The sequence below is a fragment of the Narcine bancroftii genome, chromosome 8 (genome assembly GCF_036971445.1).
Source record: "Narcine bancroftii isolate sNarBan1 chromosome 8, sNarBan1.hap1, whole genome shotgun sequence".
Lineage (NCBI taxonomy): Eukaryota > Metazoa > Chordata > Chondrichthyes > Torpediniformes > Narcinidae > Narcine > Narcine bancroftii.
Window position 1 is genome coordinate 19894043 of NC_091476.1, and position 21136 is coordinate 19915178.

A 21136-nucleotide genomic window follows, 5' to 3' on the forward strand; every position below is an offset into this window, starting at 1 on the left:
GGAGCTCACCAGAGCGCCACTCTGGCATTTCACCAGGCCACTCTGGTGTCTCATTGGGCAGCTTTGGGGCTGCTTCAGCACCTCATTCAATGGGCAAAATGGGCATCTTCCTTACCCATAATTCCTCACACAGCCGGATTATGGATAAGGAAGATGGACATTTTGCCCATTGATCCGTATTGAGCAAGGTGCCAGAGCGGCCCAGAAGAGGGCCGATGAGGTGCCGGAGAGGGGCACCCTGGCAGCACTGCACCCCTGCAATGGCTATGTACTCGGATAATGTGCGGGTGAGGCGAGGACAGTGGTGCCTCCTATAGTGGTGCCCAGGGCTCATGCCCTAGCTGCCATACCCTAGATACACCTATACATTTGCCACCTCTCTGACAGTGGTGAATAAAGAAATTAAGCAAAATGAAAGTTTGCCTGTTGAGAAAAAAATGTTTGCAATAATAAACACAATGTTTTAGCTGTCTGTGCAAAGGACACATCAGCAAAGACTGCAAAAAGTGACTCAGCTGTGACAAATGCAGTCAAAAACATCCCAAATTGCTACATATCTTGAAGGAAAAGAAGGATACGGAAAAGGAACAAATGTCAATGAAAGAAACAGATGAAAACAGTGCTTACAGTATTTACAAGTGGTCCTATTGGGGCTGGAGCAGACAACTGCGAACTCTTGATAGTGCCTGTACAAGTTAAGGCCGAAGATGGGAAGCATTGCATAATTTTGTACTGTGGGGCTCATGAGAAGGCTTAACCTTGAAGGAAAAGACAAAGATTCTATCGAAAACCATGGGACAAAGAAAGATCATTGAAACTAACATGTTTTCAGGGTTAGAGATTGCTGGAAAAGGCATATACACACAGAAAACTATGCTTGTGTATAATAAATATATCCCACATCAAAGTGATATGGATCATTGGTCACATTTGAGGAAGGTTTATATTCTGGAAAATAGCTCTGACATAGATTTTCTAATTGGTTTAAATGTACCAAAGGCTCTGAAACCAATAGAAGTAATACTTGGTGCAAGAGATGGTCCTTACACTATTAGAACTACGTTTGGATGGACAATCAATGGAACATTAGAAAGAATGAATGATATTGCTCAGAAGCAGTCAACAAGTGTCAATAAGATATCTGTTGTGAAACTCAACGAACCATTGAAACAACCATTCAAGGCAGACTTTCTGAATGCCTTGATAACAATCAAAATCCTCCAGATACACCAGCAAACAAGATTAATGAAGAAATCTTGCAGCATATTTTTTAAAACATGCAAATGCAGAAATTGTACCGATGGAATTGAAGAGCATGTTACTGACAATATGGTGCAACTGCCTTCAGAGTATAAAATGTTGAGAAAGGTCTTAGAAATATTGGATGTACCAGAAAATAGGGACAAAAAGGATTTTAACTTTGTACTTGGAAACAAAACTGAATCTGATGATTCTTCAGTTTTGCAAGTAACCAAAAGAGAAGATCAGAGAGCAGTTTACAAGAATGGAGAATTAATTGTAAGTAGAATTTATAAAACCAAGAAAAAGAAAAGAATAACTACTAAAGAAATGAATGCAGTTATTGAAGAAAGGGATTTATCAAGATGCATACAGTTGAAAGAGGAGATTCATATTTTGAAAACGAATGTCATTGTTTAATGACACAAGGCAACTGACTCTGGAGAACAAAGAAGAAAGTATCTTGAAGATGCAGAAAATTACGTTCTTGAAAACCTAGTTAATAAATAGAGAGAGAATTTAATAAAAAACATCAAGGTTAATTATCAGAAAATGAGACTAAATTGGAAGTTGCAAAATTTGATCCAGAATTAAGGGAAATACAGTAAAAGCCAGAGCGGCTGTTGATGAGTTTGAGGAACCAATGTTATTTGAGTCCTACCTTTTCTATAACCAACTGCAGAAGAAAAAGAAAAGAAGAAAGAAGACTCATCTTGTGTTCTTAAGAGAGTGAATACCTTGGAAAATAAAAATAGCTGTCTAAATAAACCAATTACCAAAGTCTGTCTTTTCAAGAAGCAGAAAGCTTTATCGATTGACTTTCACTTTCTTTTGAATGTTTACCTGATATATTATTATATTTGATTTTTCTTTGTAGTGGTAATTATTATTTTTCATTATAATAATTAGGGGCTGGTATTGTATGGGTTAAAATGACCTGTAAACATATTTTTGCCAGTTTCTAGCAGCTAGAAGTTTCTAGCAGTCTGCAAAAAGATTGTTGATATTCTTTTGAGTGTCTCTATAGTTACAGCCTTTTACAGTCAAGGTTAAAAAATTGTGTTTTAGACCATCTTAGAGAAACCATTTTAGTTTTAAATTTGCTTTTGTGCTGTTAGAAACAAGAATGTAGAGATGGTTTATTTCATTGTGTAATTTTGAAAGTATAAATGAAATGATAGTTTATTGTCCATTCATTAATTGTTTTAAGTATAGTTTACTGCTTCAAGAGTATGAATAAACAGTGAAAAACTCAATGTTTCTTTGGAACTGACTTTTAATTTGTAACAAGTCAAAAACAACTGCCTACATGTTCTCAAACAATTATAAAGGGAAATGGTCACAACAGCCTCCTTCTGGATATGGGCAACCAAATCAATGATATTTTTGAAAGAACTTGGAATATAAATACAGCAGTCCCAATCAATAATGTCATAGTGGCCACCTTTCTTGGCCAGCAAGAAATCCATGGCTAGCCGATTCTGAAGTGCCCCAATACAAATTGCTACCATCTCAGCTAAAATGCCCTTAATAACCTGACTGGCATCCTGTATTTCGTCAGTAAACATTTCCATTGATGGTTTCTCAGGCAAGCCTTTCAGGTCCGGAACTTTAAGTTTTTGTGTGCTGCAACTTCCACAGATGAATCTACTGGTCTTACAGAATATTTCTCTCTCTGGAAGAATGGTTGTTCAGGCACCTGTATATGTCCTGCAAGAGAATCTGCAGCCAAACTCCAAGTATCACCTGGTACTCCCAAAACCATCACCTTGAATCCCTTAACCTTTGCATCTTTGAACAACAATAGGAAATCAAATATTTTGCCAGTTAAGAGTCTAGGAGGTGGCCATAGGGTGAACAGAGAGCATGTGCAAATCCTGGTCATTTTATTATCATTGATCATTCTGTCATGGAAAGGTGATCTCTTCACAAATGAATGATATTTAACATGGCATTTGTAATTAAAAAGAAGTGATTTATACTGGTCCAATGTTGACAACGCCCACTCTGTTCTACATAACGAAAGACCCTGAGGTGATTCACAGAGTCAAGCAAGTTTTTTTCTTCATTGCACATTTCAATGCACTTCCCAGGTAGTTGACAATTATGTAGATCTTCCATCCTTACACCTTCTCAGCAATAACACAATTTGGTTGCATGCATCATTAAAGCAAGTGAAAAACATTGCAGCATTGTGGGGTATGTTGCTGTGCATATCTCATCAATGACAAAAAATTACTTACTCTGTGTTATCTGTCATCATTACTTCTCCATCCATGTAGCTACAATTCTTCAAAAGGATTTGTGAACATTTTCAGAACATCGCATATATGACACCTAAATCAATTCCTTCTGAAAATTCATTCAAGCAACATATTTTTGTATTTCATTTAGTCAAACATTTTAGGTTTCCTCAAATAATTCGACTAAATTGGACAGACATGACTGTTCTTTTGCAAATCCAATCTCATTAACGTCAGCCTTTTTAAGCAGATATTAATTTCAGTAAATATTTGGATTCTCAGAACCTTGTCTCAATCAATGTGAGAATAACTGGTCCATAAATTGTGCCTTGTCCCTTTCAAAATGGCAGTAGCATTTGCTGCTGTTCAATTCTTCAGTTATAGAATTTACTTCATATTAAATTATCAATGTTTAATACAACCATTCCCCAGAGGCAGGCAGAGAAGCTGTCCTTGCTGGGACTCAACATCCTTCTCTGCAGCTGGATTCTGGACTTCCTAACAGAAAGACCACAATTTTCCAGGTAGGCAGCTGAACATCAAGCACTGTCATGCAAAACACTGGAGCACCTCAGGACTGTGTGTTCAGCCCACTCCTATTCACACTACTGACCCACGACTGCATTGCCAGATCCAGCTGCAACAGTGTCCATCCAGTTTGCAGATGACACAACAATGGTTGACCTCATCAGCAACAACGAAGAGCTGCATGAAAAGATGGGAAATCTTGTGGTATGGTGCAAGAGTCACAATCTGAGTCTCAAGTTGGACAAGACAAAGGAGGTGATTGTGGAATTCAGGAGGACCAGTAATGACCACGCTCCACCATACATTAATAACTCAGTAGTGGAGAGAGAGAGAGAGAGAGAGAGAGAGAGAGAGAGACAGAGACAGAGACAGAGACAGAGACAGAGAGACAGAGAGAGGGGGAGAGAGAGAGAGAGAGAGAGAGAGAGAGAGAGAGAGAGAGAGAGAACACCAAATTCCTCAGAGTCCATTCACTTGTCAGAAAGATGCCACAATCACTACAATTCCTGAGAAGAAAAAGGTGGGCAAGGTTACCAGCCACCATCCTGTTGACTTTCTGCAGGAGTTCTATCAAGACCCTCCTGTCTGGGAGCATCACAGTGTGGTATGGTTGCTGTAGAGCATTGGATTGGAGGTCAATCCACAGGACAATAACAGCAGCAGAGAGGATCTCTGGAGTCCCCCTAACCCTATCGATGTGATCTACCAGGATAGTTATTTGAAGAGGGTGCACAAAATTGGTGAAGACCCCTACCACCCCTTCCACTGCATCAGAGGCAGAACCACCAAGTTGGGAGACAACTTCTTCCCACAGACAGTAAGACCCCTAAATGGCCAGTCAGCATCAGAAGAGATCTAATGGGGGGTGGGGGGATTAGGGTAAATGCAGGGGGTGGGGGTAAGCACAAAATGCCACTCAAGAACTCACTCAGCAGGGGATGCCAAGCCTACCATGGACCTCCTCCACCCGCTGCGCCATCACACTTCCCTCTCCCTCCGGCATTTCAAATGTGTGTGCTTACAGTAAACGGAAACAAAACCATGTAGGTTGACACCCCCCCCCCCCCCCACCTCTGATGGTGTCACCTGGTGAGGTCTGCAACCCCCTAGTGATGGTAGTGCTGCGAAGGGCACAATAACTCATTTGGAGGGGCATGGTGGGCGAATACCCCACCCCCCCCATGATGTGGAACCTGTAAATTGCTGGATGAACTGTTTATACTAACCCTCCGAGACTATTATTTATTAAATAATATTTATTAATTTTATGCATATATATATATATATATATATATATATATACATTGCATATGTATCATTTGTCTGTATGCGTGTAATATCTGGTTGCGTGTTTGCGTATTTTTGCACTGAGGGCTGGAGAACACTATTTCGTCAGGTTGTACTTGTACAGTCAGATGAGAATAAACTTGAACCTCCCATAAATAAATAAATTAAAGGTTTCACAAGACACACTCTAAGCATAAATTTATTGTATAAATTGTCACTTTCAGACTGAATTCAAATGGCAAACAATAGGCTATGTTTAGTTTTGATTGGTATATCAAATAACAATTCTGGTAGAAGATTGCCTGAACCAATGCCACTTCCCAGAAAGGTTGTTCAGCTGTGATTATAACTCATTATAAAATCCAGCTACATCATTAAAAATCCATCTACTTCTGATTAGTAAAAATATTGTGTTTGCGGTTGAAATTCACAACAAAATAAAGATTTTATCTGAGAAGACTGCAACAATGCTCCCGAAAGTAGAGCAGGAAATTAGTAACAGCTACTTTCAGATTCTTCCTTTTAACTTGGGATGTGTGACTCATCATCAGGTTTATTAATACAATTTACCTGGCATTGCTTGAGAAAGCTGGGGATAAAGGTTCTGGTTACTTTAGGTTGTGGGCTATGAGGTCACCCAGCCACCAATCTGTGGAAATTGCAATGTTTATTTTCGAGCGACAAACAAGCCAAATTTGAGGATATCTCGGAGCAAAATTATTCAGTGTATAAGCATTTTACCAGTGTTATTAGTATTCTTGGAAATTTTCTGAATTAACAAAAAAAACATTTATTTTTCTTGCATGCTCTTTTTATTTTCAGCTGATGTCACAGATAAATTGTTACCAGTGGTTAATTTTGTTGAAAGGTTACACTGAACAACGAAGATTTTGCTTCCTGAACACTTTTGGGGGTACTTTATGGATTTCCGCCTGATGATCACAAAAGTCGCCTTAAAATTTTCCTATCACATACAGTTTAACAGATATAACTTATTTTTGTTATTTCCTGCTATATATCAAGTCTAATTGTATACTGCCCACAAAGCAAGCTGCTTTGGTCAGTCCAAACATGGCTGGGCATGCATTCAATGCAGGTGCTCTGTAAATGTTGTCTTAGGCTTGGGCATGCTTAAAGATGTTGAGAATTTTCTTAGCACCGGCAGCACAACAAACTCCATCCAGCTGATTGACAACATGCTTCAAGCCTACAAAACCATGAAGTGCAATGTGTCATTGAAAATTCATTTCATGCATTCACACTTGGACGTCTTCCCTGCTGATCTTGGTGTAGTCAATGAAGAACATGGTGAAAGTTTTCACTAGGACATTGCGATGATAGAAAAGCAGTATCAGGGCGTCAATGCTGGCCAACTATTGTTGGACACTGGCATAAGACGCATTTGATGCTGAGTACAAATGAAAATCAGTGGCAAAACATTTTTTGGTCAGTTGAACGTAATGTGTCAGCACCATTAAGTGATTAAACATGCTAAATTCAATAAAAGTTAATTTCATGTTTCTCTCATTTCCTACGCGAGACAGCAAATCTGAATTTTTTTTTGTGTTCAGCTTGTCTATCTTATCCAAATTTTTTTCAGGAAGCAAACCTTCTGAAAAAATTTGTTATCCAATGCTATCAATTGAAAAATGAAAATTGTTTCTTTCTATACATGTTCTGCCTGTTCTGCTCACATTTCTAAGATTTTAACTCATACTTTACTTAAGAGATAAGCTCTTCTCACATTTTGTTTTGTGGACCATGTCAAATTTGTATGCTGTATTTCCATATACAATAAAACTCCTGGTATCCAGCATCTTTGGAGGTTGGCAGACACCAGATAAGTGTATCTGGTTGCTTGAGACTTACTCTTACAACAGTTAACTAATATATCTACATTAAGAATAATCAGTTTAAAAGACAAAAAGCAAAAATATTATTCTGTACTTACACTGAACGAACTTCACTTGCATGAATGTATAAACTTTAAAGCATTTTATTTTAAGTCACATCCTTTGAAAACATTTGTCCGTCACTGCATCTGCAGGTTCCTCCCCTTCCTTGGAACCACCTGAAAGATGAAGAATAACATTACAGATAGTTAAACCAGCCCCCAAATTACAGATAAAGCTTTTAACCGAGGCAACATTTACTAAGCAAGGATAAGGAGGCACTTTAAGAGAGTCACAGAACAGTGAATAGTATCAACCAGCTCTTCATCCTGGGCAATGCCATTGCTATTTCACACAAATTTATTCAAACACTAGCTATAAGCATAGCTCGACCAAGGCCATCCACTAGCTGAATATTTTCTCCTATCTTCACCAAAGTTTTGTGTGTTACCTCAGAGAACATTCACTTTTACAATTTTAAACTTACATATTTTAGCTATAATTCTATTTATTTATTTATTTTCTTCGATATGTTGCTTGAGGCTGCCAGTTGCTTGAACTCTGGATAGCAGAGGTTTTACTGTATAGCCACAATCATGACACACAAAAGATAATTCTATTAAGCATTTAGGATGGGGAATGAATTAAATGAAAGTTCAATCTTTGCATGAGTCACGAGGAGTGCCAACAATATGGCTTCCTGCGTTGCTTCAATTAGAGGTATTCTCTGGACCTTTTCATGTTTCTCAAGAGGATTTCTCTTCTCTGTTTCACCTCATTCACTGACATATTCAGAGCATTAATGGAACATCGAGCTTGTTGCACTTGCTTTGTGCCCCATCACAGTTTATATTATGTTTTCCAAAAACTTCTTGTGACTTCTAGCAATAGGAAGCAGGCCTCAATGCAGTGCAAGGATGTTGTCAATCAGCTTGTAGTGTGAATAAAAGATCTCATGACTGGAGGGAGAACAAACGCTTTTATTAGCTTATAACAATGGGTAGGGTCTCACAGTCGTCTTCAGAGGGGTTTTGGGTTTAGGCGGAAAACCAGGGTTATATGTGAGCAGATGGGAGCGGGGCCAGCCATCAGCACAACACATTATCAGTGAATCCCAGTTCACTGCATTCACCCCTTCCTGTAGAATTTAGGGTCTGTAAATGGACAGAAAAAAAATGGACGAAAAATATAGTTATTTACATATTTACAGATTTAAGTGGTTCGAGGGTCTGGAGATCCTGGTGAGCCTTTGGAGGGAGGAGAGTTGGGCTGGGTCTCTGGCTTAGAGGTGGAGGGGATACATTTTCCTCCTGAACCGGATCCCCCAAGGCCCTGACTGGGGTTGGCGAGAATGAGCTCCGTGGCTTACAGGGCACCTGAGGCTTCGGACCCTCTGTTCCAGCGGGTGCCCACAGTCCCTGATGAAGATGGTGTCCTCCCTGCCATTTAGGTACTCCACATAGATGTACATGGGACTGGCGTGGAGCAGTTTCACTCTTTCCACCAGGGGGTCGGTCTTGCTTTTCTTCACGTGCTTCCTGAGAAGGACTGGACAGTGTAGTTCCCGATGCCGATCTTCTTTCAAAAGTGAATAGGACCTCGTGAGGAGTAGCGTTCGTCATGGTACATAGTAGTGACCAGATGGAATGGAGCGCCATAGGGAGAATTTCCTGCCAGCACGAGTCTGGAAGGCCTTTTGACTTCAGGGCCAGTTTGACAGCCTTCCAGACTGTGGCATTCTCCTTTACAACCTGCCTGTTCCCCCGGGGGTTGTAGCTAGTAGTCCTGCTGGACTCAATGCCCCTCACCAGCAGTTACTGATGTAGCTCATCACTCATAAAGGCTGAGCCCTGGTCACTGAGAATATAGCTGGGAAACCCGATCAGAGCAAAAATGGAATCTAGGGCCTTTAGGACTAATGAAGTGGATGTATCTGGACATGGAATAGCAAATGGGAAGTGGGAGTACTCATCAGTGATAGAGAAGAAGAAGGTGTTCCCGTTCATGGAAGGGAGAGGTCTCTTAAAATCCACACGGAGCCATTCGAAGGGCCTGGAGGACTTGATCAGGTGCGCTTTCACAGGGCAGTAGAAGTGCTGCTTGCACTCTATGCAGACCTGGCAAGTTCTGGCCATTTCCCTGACATCTTCCATGGAGTAGGAGAGATTGCGTGCCTTGACAAAATGAGCCATGCGGGTGACTCCTGGATGGCAGAGCTCATTATGCATAGACCGCAGTTGGCCGATGTGTGCAGAGGCCCAGCTTCTGGCATCTGGAGGATCATTAAGGGCTCCTGACTGATAGGCAATGTCCTAATTGTAGGTGGAGAGTTCAGTCCTCAACCAAGCAATCTTGTCATTCTTGATTTTCCCCCTCTTGACATTATTGAACATGAATGCAACCGAGTGCTGGTCAGTGAGGAGCGTAAATCTTCTACCAGCCAGGTATTGTCTCCAGTGCCTTACGGCTTCTATAATAGCTTGAGCCTCCTTTTCCATCAAGGGGTTCCGGAGCTTGTGGCCTTGTAATGTCTATGAAAAAAAATGCAACCGACCTACCGCCTGGTTGAAGGTAGCGGCCAGGGCTATGTTCAAAGCGTCGCTTTCCACCACATGCATGGTAGTTTTACAATGTGGTTCCAGAGGTAGTTAAAAGCTGTTTGGACTTCAACTGAGAAGGAGAAGTTAGTGGCTTTTAAGAGAGGGTGAACCTTATCAGTGTATTGAGGGATCCATTGGGCGTAATAAAGCCTTTGAGGTCCTGGGGATGGGGAGCTCTAACGGGCGCATCCTATTGGGATCGGTGCCAATTATGCCATTCTCCACCATGTAGCCAAGGATAGCCAGCTGTTTAGTCCTGAACACGTACTTATCAGAGTTATGTGAGGTTCAGGGCTTTTTCCGCATGGAGAAAACTCTGGAGATCGTCATCATGGTCTTCCAAGGTGTGGCCACAGATGGTGACATTATCGAGGTAGGGGAAGGAAGCCTTCAACCCATACTCATCCACCATTCTGTCCATCTGCCTCTGGAAGATAGAAACCCCATTAGTAGAGACCCTGCGGAATTGATAGAGATGACTATTAGTCTCAAATGCTGAATATGGACAGTCCTCGGAACGGATTGGTAGCTGGTGATAGGTAGCTTTCAGGTCGATGGTCAAATAGACCCAATAATGTGCAACATCATTTACCGTGTCTGAAATTCGAGGGAGGGAGTATGCATCCTGGAGTGTGTACCAATTAATAGTTTGCCTATAGTCAATTACTAGTCGACTTGTTTTTCCCTTTTACCACTACCACTTGTGCTCTCCATGGGCTGATGCTAGGTTCGAGCAGACATTGTGCCTCAGAATTTTGAAATCTCGACCTGCTCTACTGTACCTACTGCTCTTGGTAGCAATGGGTTTGTAGTCTGAGGACAGATTTGGGAAGAGGGGTGGTCGATATTCAATGTGGAGAGGCTGCATGTGGGTTCTGATTTTATGGGACCCTCACTGTTACAGTGGGGGGAGGGGACCAGAATACTCAAGGTCACGCTTTTAAGGTGACACAGGAAGTCCAGACCCAACAACACCGGAGCACAAAATTCATCAAGTATATACAAGCGAAATTTACCGAATTCCCTCCTTCAAACGGTAGATGTACTATACAATGTGGTCAAACAGGTGTAGAATGTGAATGAAATGCAAAATATATGCGGTAATTGGAAGGATACATCTTTGGGTTGTATTTTTACACAGACTGTGAATCTATGAAGCTTTCAGTAGAGCCCATATCGATTAGGCATTTAGTGGAATGTCCATTTACCTTCACAGTCTCTATGGAGTTGCTGAGCTGGTGAGGTCTGTTCTGATCTAGGACCATTGAGGCTAGGTCCCCGGAGACTCCATACTCCTCACTCGAGTGGCCCCCCCAACGTCCTGGGCTGCCCTGTGAGGGTAAGATAGCGTCAACCTCGTGGTGTGGCAAGATGGCCCTCCTCCTTCCTCTTCCGATGATGATGGCGCCGAGTTTGAATTTGGGTCACAGCAAGATGGCCACCAAGTCTTTTCATGCCTTTTCGTCACTGCCATCCCCCATCGGCATGTTGCTCAGCAAATGGGTTTGGGTGAATTCGGGGCAGATGGCTTGGGGCTGGAATCAGATCTGGGAGCAGTGCAGGTCTTGGACTTCCCCTCACGTGACAAACCCACACCCAATGCCCTTTCTTGTCACAGCTGGAACACTGAGTCTTTTGCCGGGCATCGAGATTGGGGATGCTGGTTCTTGCCATAGAAAAAGCACTCCCTCGAACAGGAAGTTGCAGCCGTTAGGGTAGGAGTAGCGGGAGCAGACGGTATTTGGAAGGGGTCACCTGCGTGAGTGAGCTCACTGGCTTCAAGGTCATCGTTCTCGAGCTTGGCCCGTTCCAGCAATTTGGCCAGCTCAACGTGGCTATCCAGGTCTTTCTTTCCCAACTCGAGCAGTCACTGCCTCAATTACCTTGAGCGGACCCCTGCAACTAGTGTGTCCTGGATCTGTTCTTCCTCACGAACGTGGCCCATAGCCGCTTCGTACCTGCACTTCTTGGCGAGTGTCCACAGATCCAGCAAGTAGTCATCGATAGTCTCTCCTGGCCGTTGGTGATGAAGAGCAAGTCGGTGCCTCACTAGGACCTTGTTTTGCGACTTTAAGTACCTAGCCTTTAATGCCTCGATAGCAGCATTATGTGTAGGAGCAGTCACGGATGCATACCCTTTCATTCCTACGCTTTAAATGACTTCTGAGTTCATCAGTGTGGATATCTCTGGTTGAGTTCTGGTAGGCCTGGAAGCAATCTAGCCAGTATGTGAACTCCTCGGCCACGTCGGGTACAGAGGATCTATCAGTAGCATACCTGGCTTGAGCAGTCCTTCTATCATTAGGGAATAATCTAATGAAATCATAGCATGAATAAAAGCTCTCACAACTGGAGGGAGAACAAATGTTTTTATTAGCATAACAATGGGTAGGGTCTCAGTAGTCTTCAGAAGGGTTCTGGGTTTAGGTGGGAAACTAGGGTTACTTGTGAGCAGATGGGGGCGGAGCTGGGAGGTAGGACCAGCCATTACCTCAACACACTACCAGTGAATCCCAGTTCACTGCACAGCTGCAACCAGTTTTTACTAGTTCTTGCCTTCACAAAATTGGACCCTAATGAAAAGCCATAAAGAACACCAGCTAAAATCTATGATAACAATCAGGACAGATTTTACATTTGTCCCATACCAATTCAAAAAGACTTTGGTTAATCATGCATCACATTCTCAGGATGCATTTGAGGTGATATCCAATTTAATCCCCAGCATTTCTAACAGTGTCACAGTCCCTCAAAGCTACAATGAGGAACTCTTCAGGAGCAAAAGTATTAAAAATACTTTAATTATAAGGATTGAGATAAATATGCTGCAGGTCTGGCAGGTGGAAGTTTTGATCCATCAAACTGACAGCAGCAGCTTGTAACGTGAGGAGGAATATGTTGACCTTTCCCACTTCAGTTCGTAAGTTTGTCTGGCCTGTTCTTCAGTGTGAAGACTGCTATAAAATGCAATGGTGGAGTTTGAAGTCATTGCAAACCATTAAATCAAGTTATTCTGTATTGAACAGAAGTGAAATTCTATTTCAGCAGTGCTACAAAACAGGTAAGAAGTCTGCAATCCATTTTGCTACTCTCTTGAATTTTTATTTCATTGAAATAAGATTGGACAAAGTGTGAACATATCAATCTATTCTCCATAGCCATTGTTGCACAAACTATTAAAGTCAAATTTTACTCCTTGTGTATCTTCCTGAGTTTGGCAATTATTTTGAGTGAAGTTGACTAAAAGAGAAGTGTCAGTTGGGTCTCTCGCACTACACTTCTGATTAGATACCACTGTGGCTACTAAATAAAGCTGCAAAAAAATCTTCCATTAGTAGAACTATATCATCTCTCATATTAAAGAATGTTACAAAAAATATCAACATGAATTGATTGCACAACAAACGATAGCAAGCCTTGCACATCTTGGTCTCTGTCACTAATATTGTCATTGTGGATCAATCACACAAATATATGATAATTTTTTTTGGTTTCAATCAAACAGCCACAACAGGAAGTCATGGAATGGACAATTTTCCTCAAAGTGCCACAACATTCCTATAATAAATTGTCCTTGAGAAAAGAATTGAACAGACACCCAGTGTTACTGCTTGATCTCTTATATTTCAACTGTGTTCTAACTTAATAAATAAGTGAAACAAAATTTTGTTCAGTTTACTCTTTGTAAAACAGCATTTATGGATTCAAACGAAGACTGATCTTGGTTCCCAGTCAAGCCTAGTTCAGGAGCTTTATAGCTTATAAAACATGTAAGACCCTCAACTGCAATTTCCTCCCACATGACATGCATTTTATTTCCATTATGCTAGTGGAGTTGTCCAAGTGAACCGGTACGGACTTGAAGGGCCGACATGGCTTGTTTCCGTGCTGTAAACGGTTATATGGTTATGAGTCTCTTTAGCACTCACAACATAATCTTTGTTTTAAGTTCCACCACCAAAAACTCTAGCTGACATCTTTATCAACTCAAGATTTGATCTTATTGATCCTCCTCTCTATAATTTTATAATTTGTTCATTTTCTCATTTCCCAAATGCTCACCACCCAGCATTGCCTCTGTCTGAGTATTATTGTTATGTTCTACTGATCTTTAGTATTACATCACAGAGACCTCTTATGTCACAAATATTTCTATTACTGTGTGTGGATTGTAAAGGGTCATACGACATCTCTGACTGGAACCTGGTTCGAATGTGGATTGTGAAAGGTCGTGTGGTCTCTCTACTGGAACCTAGTCAAAAGACACCTCACCTGCCAATCAAGGTTAAGCCCAGCCCACAGTTTAAGCACATACCTGCTCCTTGGCCCCTTTAATCACCTCATTGATTCCTAGCCTAGATTCTCCAGCTGATGGCACTATAAAGCCCACCACATATGAACCGTGTGCCCCTTTCTCTTCTGGGATGAATCTTAGCTTCACTCTAGGTTATGAACCATGAGCGACACTGGAGAGTGATTGGTAAGGTGTGTACAGACAGAGGGTTGGGAGCTGTTGCATTGTGTGTCTAGAAATCACTTGTCACTAGTTAAGAGTCAATGCCTGCACTCTATCAAGGGGTGGATGGCATTGTATGTTGTAACTTGACTGTAAAGTTTTCTATCCATGAGTGGTTGTGAGTGTGAAATATAATCCAGCGTGTGTGTGTGGGTCTGTCTTTTATCCCTGTTGCAACTCCTTTATGTGTGTAAATAAAACCACTGTTTAACCAGCCTGTGTTCAGACTCGTTGCTCTTAGGAATCATTGAACGTGTTTCTTCACACACAATTATATTCTTAGAATATAATCCATGTTGAAATATGTACCATTATTACATCCTTACTCTAAAATTGGATTAATTTTTCATATTGTTTGATGTTTGACATTTGAATATTTTAAGCAATATAGTGAGGAAGAGTGTTTTCCATCTGAAAAAAAATAATGAATAGAAAATGATGATCTCAGGGGTGTAAATTCCTGATTATTACATATGGAAAATCTAGCATGATGTTCAATTGTGTTAATATAACTGAAAAATTTTGTTTTCTTCTGGATTAATGCTCACTTTTTAGTTGGAAGTGAAAGCAACAGAGGAAATGGCAAATGAATTCTGACCAGGTTTAAGTAAGCCATTGGAGTCAATTATCCTATATGATGAAACCAGCTGGATTTCAACCCAGAATTCAGAAAGAGAGTTTCAGTCTTCAGACATTTGGCATATTTTGGCTGTGTAATTTTCTTCATATCCATTCCCAGGCCTTGTAGGTCATGAAAACAACATTGATCCTGACTGCCACCTTCTGCTCAACATAATTTCCTACTGTAAATTAGATTACAGCTACATGGAGGACACCTTGCACATTTGTCCACATGTAGTTCACATCCTGGGTGGATGTGATGATGAGTCATGATTAACACAAGGTCTGAGTTAATCACTCATAAGTCTGAGTGTCACATTAACACATTTTAAGCTAAGGTTTATGAATGTAGATTTTTTTTCTCCAGAAGAATATTAAAGCTCTAAGGAAATGCAACTATATCATACAAAGAAAGATCAAAAAATGTTTTTCTTATTACAATTATTCTGGATTATATAATGGTATAAGAGAGTTGTTCAAAATTTTTTAAAATATGAGAGTTTGAGGAGTAACAAGGTCTAAATATATAGAAATGTAAAATGAAGTGTTTGTGGAAAGCCTTTACTTAAAGTTATGGAGTTCACTTTGATTTTTTTTCCATAATTCAGTGGTGGCAGAAATAAACAAGAGGAGGTTTCTTTCATTCATGCGATGCTTTTCACATCCCCATCAGGAAGTCCGAAGTGCTTTGAAATGAATATTCAGTTTCGATTTAGAATACAGATCAACTGACATTCTTACCAGAACGAAAGCCCATCTGTTCTATCTGTCTTAAATAAAACTGTAATCCATCCAAATGTGTACTATGGATTAGTCTTTGCTGATCATTCAGCTTCTTATAATATATTCAGTAGAAGTAGCATAGTTTTCTGCTTAATCGGTAATTAGTCTTGCTGTATGAGTGAAGTGAATCAAAATTCATTCATGTGCCAAAGAAAAAGGATTAATTTTGTAACTAAATCCTAGCATGTGATGACTGTCTTCATCAGATAACAGCTAACTTAACTGAACAAATTTTGAAAATATAGACTGGCATCAAACACTGTATAAGTAGAATTTTTCTCCGATGGAATATTGGAGAGCACAAAGTCATCCCTTTCCAAGGGAAAGTCAACTCTATTCTTGAGCAACTCAATCCATCCCTTTGCATTGCAATATCTGCAGCTGAAACTGACTCAATGCAACCTTGGTGACATGCATGATATAAAGGTATAGTAACAAGAAGATGCAAATGGATTCATGCACTTGGGCTGAAGAACCCTTCCTCCAATGGTGTTATTGTTTTCCTATGAACCATACTTCATGCCTAATAAGCGGTGAAATGTCATGGGCATTGACAGTTTTGTATTGCCTGGCATTAGGAATCTCTTGCAAAGATGTGAACTTCAACCATTTAGAATTGAGAAAGCAAAATTAAAAGGTAGACCCACAGCAAAAGGTATCAAACTAAAGTAAATGTCAGGAGTAAAAATAAACTCAAGGCACATGGGGAAATAAGCTTCTAGTCAGTCCTTAATAAGTGCTGCACTTTCAGCCACGTTTAGCAATGTTAGCAATGACTTTATACAGTATGTGTATACAGCAGAAATGACCAAAAAAAATGTGGATGTAAGATATCACAGCTTTGAAGTTAAGTTGCTGCTTTGCTGTCCACAGGATATGATAGCAGCAGGTTACTCCATAATCCAATTCTTGTCTCATCTCAATCACTGCCCAAAAACATGCAATATTCATTGGGAAATCCTGAGGACTGAATTCGTTATCACTCCTTAAGATCCTTTAATCTTTCAATCTCACCTTTAGTTATTTCTGTGTCAATTGTAGAAGCCGTACATCTGCCTTACTTCCATTGCAGAAAACTATTTCTATAAAAATCTCTTTTTTTTAAATCTTCCCGTTTGTAGATTTATTAAATCCTTATTGCAGATCATGGGTTGATTCCTCAAACAAATTTCAACAACTAACTTGCTAACAACTCTAACTTTAATAAGATTACATTAAGTTTCTGCTCTGGAACATTTAATATTGAATAAGACTAGCAACATCACATGCATTTCAACATCAGTTTCCTTTCACTTATCAATTGCTTCTTTATTTTCAGCATGTATACTATCTGTTTCTATAATGTGTTTATAATTCCATCATTCTACATAATGATTTTTTTGTCAAATGTATTTCGGAAACATAGGTAACCATGCCATGTATCAGCTATTAGAATGTAATGCCCTTAAAAATAATTATCTTGGTCAGAAACCATCTATCCTTTCTGAGACCACATCATTATTTAATAGTTTATTATAATGTATATCAATTATAATTCTGATTGCATATTTAACCATTTTTATGTAAGACAAATAGGTCTGTAATTGTCTGAATTAAATTAAATGCAGATAGTCCACTGGTTTGTCCATAATTCAGCAAAACCAAACTCATCTGTTCATCAATAAATATCTTTGGAGTTAATATTATTTCTGTAGCACAAACCATGAATGTATTGATTGAAAAGTGCTAAACATGTCACTGTATGATACCTAATGACATCCTTGATACCATCTGATTGATATTGTAATAAGCAGCCAGGACTAAAATGTGCCACAATGCCTAGTTAATTCAAAGAAATTGGTTCTTTTGTTATATTCTTTGCTATTGTACCTCACACTTAAATAATATCTCTAATTTCCTTGATATATGTACATATGCACGATGAGATGGGATATTAACTGAAATGCAAAGAGTATATTTATTACAGGCAGTAAGTTTTCATCCTCTGTAAAACCAGTTACTCCATTATTTGCTAAAAAGCTGGGTTGCTTGATTGATTTGTTTTATATTTGCAGGCAGCATACCATACAGTTTCAGACAAAGCATCAGTAAGAACTAGGCATCTACCAAACTAAAACAAGAAGGAAAATACAGAAACAGAGAGAAAGAAAAACAGAGAGAGATCATGGAACTATAGAACTATACAGCACAAGAACAGGCCCTCCAGCTCACCATGTCTACGCCGACCATGATGCTAATCTAATTAATCTCTTCTGACTACACATGGTCTATAAATGCTCTTAAAAGTTGCTATGAGGGGTGTCCACCACTCCTCCAGACAGTGTTCCAGATACCTATCATTCACTGTACAAAACTTACATTGCAAATCTCCTTTAAACTTTCCCACTTTCACCTTAAGCCCATGTACTGTAGTATTTTTCATTTCCACCCTGGGAGAAAGACTCATCTGCCTCCTCTATTTCTCTCACAATTTTATATATTTGTATCTGATTGCTCCTCAGCCGCTGATTCTCCAGAAAAAAACAATCCAAGTTTGTTCAAACTCTCCTTTTAGCTAATGCTTTCCAATCCAGACAAAATCTTGGTGATCCTCTTCCACTTCCTTTCCAAAGCTTCTCATCCTTCCTGTAATGTGGTGATCTAAACTGCACACAATATGCTAAATGTGGTCCTATTCAAGCTTTTTACAGCTGCAATATAACTTTACAAGTTTTACACTCAAATCCCCATATTCAAGATTCCTTTATTATGATGTAATATAATAAATGTAATACAGGTATTACGTAACATTCTCTTTTGCCTGCCGTAAGGCAGATAAAAAGTCACCATTAGTATTACCCTGCGCTCTTTACGTTAAGAGAATCCTTTTAGGGAAACTGAATGCCCATGGATTCGCCTCCAGCATTCCTGCAGCCTCTATATCCTCACAGACTCCTGTTCAACCCAATGGCATCCCGAGATTGAGATCCAAACCTTCAATATGATCAGGAAGCTTTCAGCACCTGAGGCCCTTCAGGAGCCTTTCTTTCACTCAGCACCTTCTCAAATCCTGGTTTTGATACCTAGCTCCCATGAGCCAGTCTCCAGCAGCCCACAGCTTATGTGAGCTGCTTGCTGGTCTGCTGCTGAGGTCACTGTTCTGTAGGGTTTTCCTTCTCAACAAGGGGTGTTTTCCTCATTTCTGATGCCTTGCACCAGTCTACTGCTTCCCCCAGGGTATGCAATCCCTTGTGCCCACTGTCCAGCACAGGCACTGCCAACATGGGCACAAATCCCACAGTTGCAGGATTTTAATTAAAAACACAGTCAGCTCCTTTTACAGGCCATTTAAAGTCTGTACCAAGACATTGATATTTGGACCGGGCGTATGGACCCTGTGGAGCAGCACTGTGTCTCCAATTCCTACTTTTCCCAGTCCACACCAGCAGCAGTGATGCCTTTAAAGTAGCTCTGGCAGCACCACTATTTACTCTCCTATCTACTTGCATTGCCACACTCAGAGTGTTATGGATTTGCTCCTCAAGATCCTTCCATATATCAAATCTCCTAAGGGCCCTGCCATCTTCTGTATACTTTCCCCTTATATTTGGCCTCCCAAAATACAATGTCACACACCTGTGCAGATTAAACTCCATCAGCTATTTCTCCACCCAAATTTCTATGATCTCTGACTTGTTGGATTATTTGACAAACTTCCTCACTATCCACATTCCAGCAATGTTTGTGTTGTCTGCAAACTTACTGATTATACTATATTTTCATTGTGTTCATATATTTATATCACAAATAAGAGGTCACAGCATTGATCCTTGCAGAGTAGCATTGGCCACAAACGTTGAGTCAAAGAAACATCGCTCCAACTCTAATCTCTGTCTTCCATAACCAAGACAATTTTGCATCTCACTTTTCAACTCACCATGTACCCATGTGACTTAATTTTCTGGACAATTTACCATGACTTTGTCATATTCTTTACTAAAATATTACATCAACAACATCTACTCACCTACTCTCATCTATCATCTTGGTCAATTCCTCAAAAAACAACCAAATTTGTGGGACTCCCGTGCCCAAAGCCACGCTAACTTCCCCTGATAAGTCCATGCTTTTCCAAATGCAAGTAAATCTTGTCCAGAAGAATTTTCTGCATTAATTTCTCTACTCTGATGCATGGCTTACTGGTCTACAATTTCCTGGTTTGTCCCTGTCGCCCTTCTCAAAGAAAGACACAACAATGATAGAAAGAGAAACAAAATAGCGAGGGAAAGAAATACATAATCAAGAGAAGCTCAGTGGAACAAAACAATCTGCTCGAACATTATAAGACAGCAGTTATAATAGAATACCAGAAAAACAAAGCGAGCAAATTAAATGGGAGATCACACATAGAAAACAATATTCATGCAGGGTGCAGAAAGAAGGTCTGCAAATATGCAATGCAACATTTAAGGAGAATTAATAAATAAGAGGGGTTGAAATCAAGTGCTCAGGTTACAGTGCTGTGTTACTAACTCTCCAGCTATTTGAGCAATATAAAATTTATGCTGGCTGGTCAATTTCATGGTCAAAAAGTACTCAGTGCAAACCACCTTATTTATTTATTATAATGCATCACAAACGTTGTTAATGATTAGTAAGATTTCAAGCTAGCACCAATTAATGCCAGACCTTTAAAACGAGGAGATGTATTGGGCAGGATCCAGTAGGTAATTATTCAGAAGATCCAAGAAATTTTCTGTTTGTGATGACTGAATATGGTTGAGGATGGGCACACAGACATTTCTGTCCAGTAATGTAGGGCTCAGCAGGTACGGAGAGGAGGAGGGATCTCCACTACCACAGTTGAGTGGTATAGCTGCGTGGAACATAGAACAGCATAGTACAGGCCCTTCAATCTACAATTTTGTGCCAACTCAACAAACTAAATCTTCCCTACCTTACACCATAACCCTCTTGCATTCATGGCTAAGACTCTTTTAAATGTCCCGATTGTATCAGCCCCTGGAAATGCATTTCAGGCATCTACTACTCTCTGTGTAATTTAACCCTGACATGTCCCCCAAACATTCCTCCCCTCCCCTAGTACAATTCTGGTTCTCTGGTGTTTGTGAGTCTCGCCATGGGAAAGGGTGCTGGCTGTCCAACCTATCTATGCTTCTCATAATCTTATAGTCCTTTATTAAGTCATTTCTCATCCATCTCTGCTTCAAAGTGAAAATCCCTAGCTCTGCTAACCTTGGTCATAAGGCACATTTTCCATTCTCCTCTGTACCCTCTCCATAGCTTCCAGATCCTTTCTGTAGCAAGGTGACCATACTGAATACTATATTTCAAGGGTGATCTAACCAGAGTTTTATAGAGTTGCAACATTATTACCTCACGACTCTTGAACTCAGTCCCCCAACTAATGAAAGCCAGCATACCATA

General features: G+C 40.1%; 1 long non-coding RNA gene across 1 annotated transcript in view; it reads left to right on the forward strand.

The window, feature by feature from the left end:
- LOC138740438 (uncharacterized) overlaps positions 1 to 20191 on the forward strand; it is a 35485-nt gene extending 15294 nt beyond the window's left edge. The window contains exon 3 of the long non-coding RNA XR_011342909.1: positions 17764 to 20191. This is a non-coding gene — a long non-coding RNA (uncharacterized lncRNA). The remainder of the gene's footprint in view (positions 1 to 17763) is intronic.
- Positions 20192 to 21136: the final 945 nt, after the last annotated feature.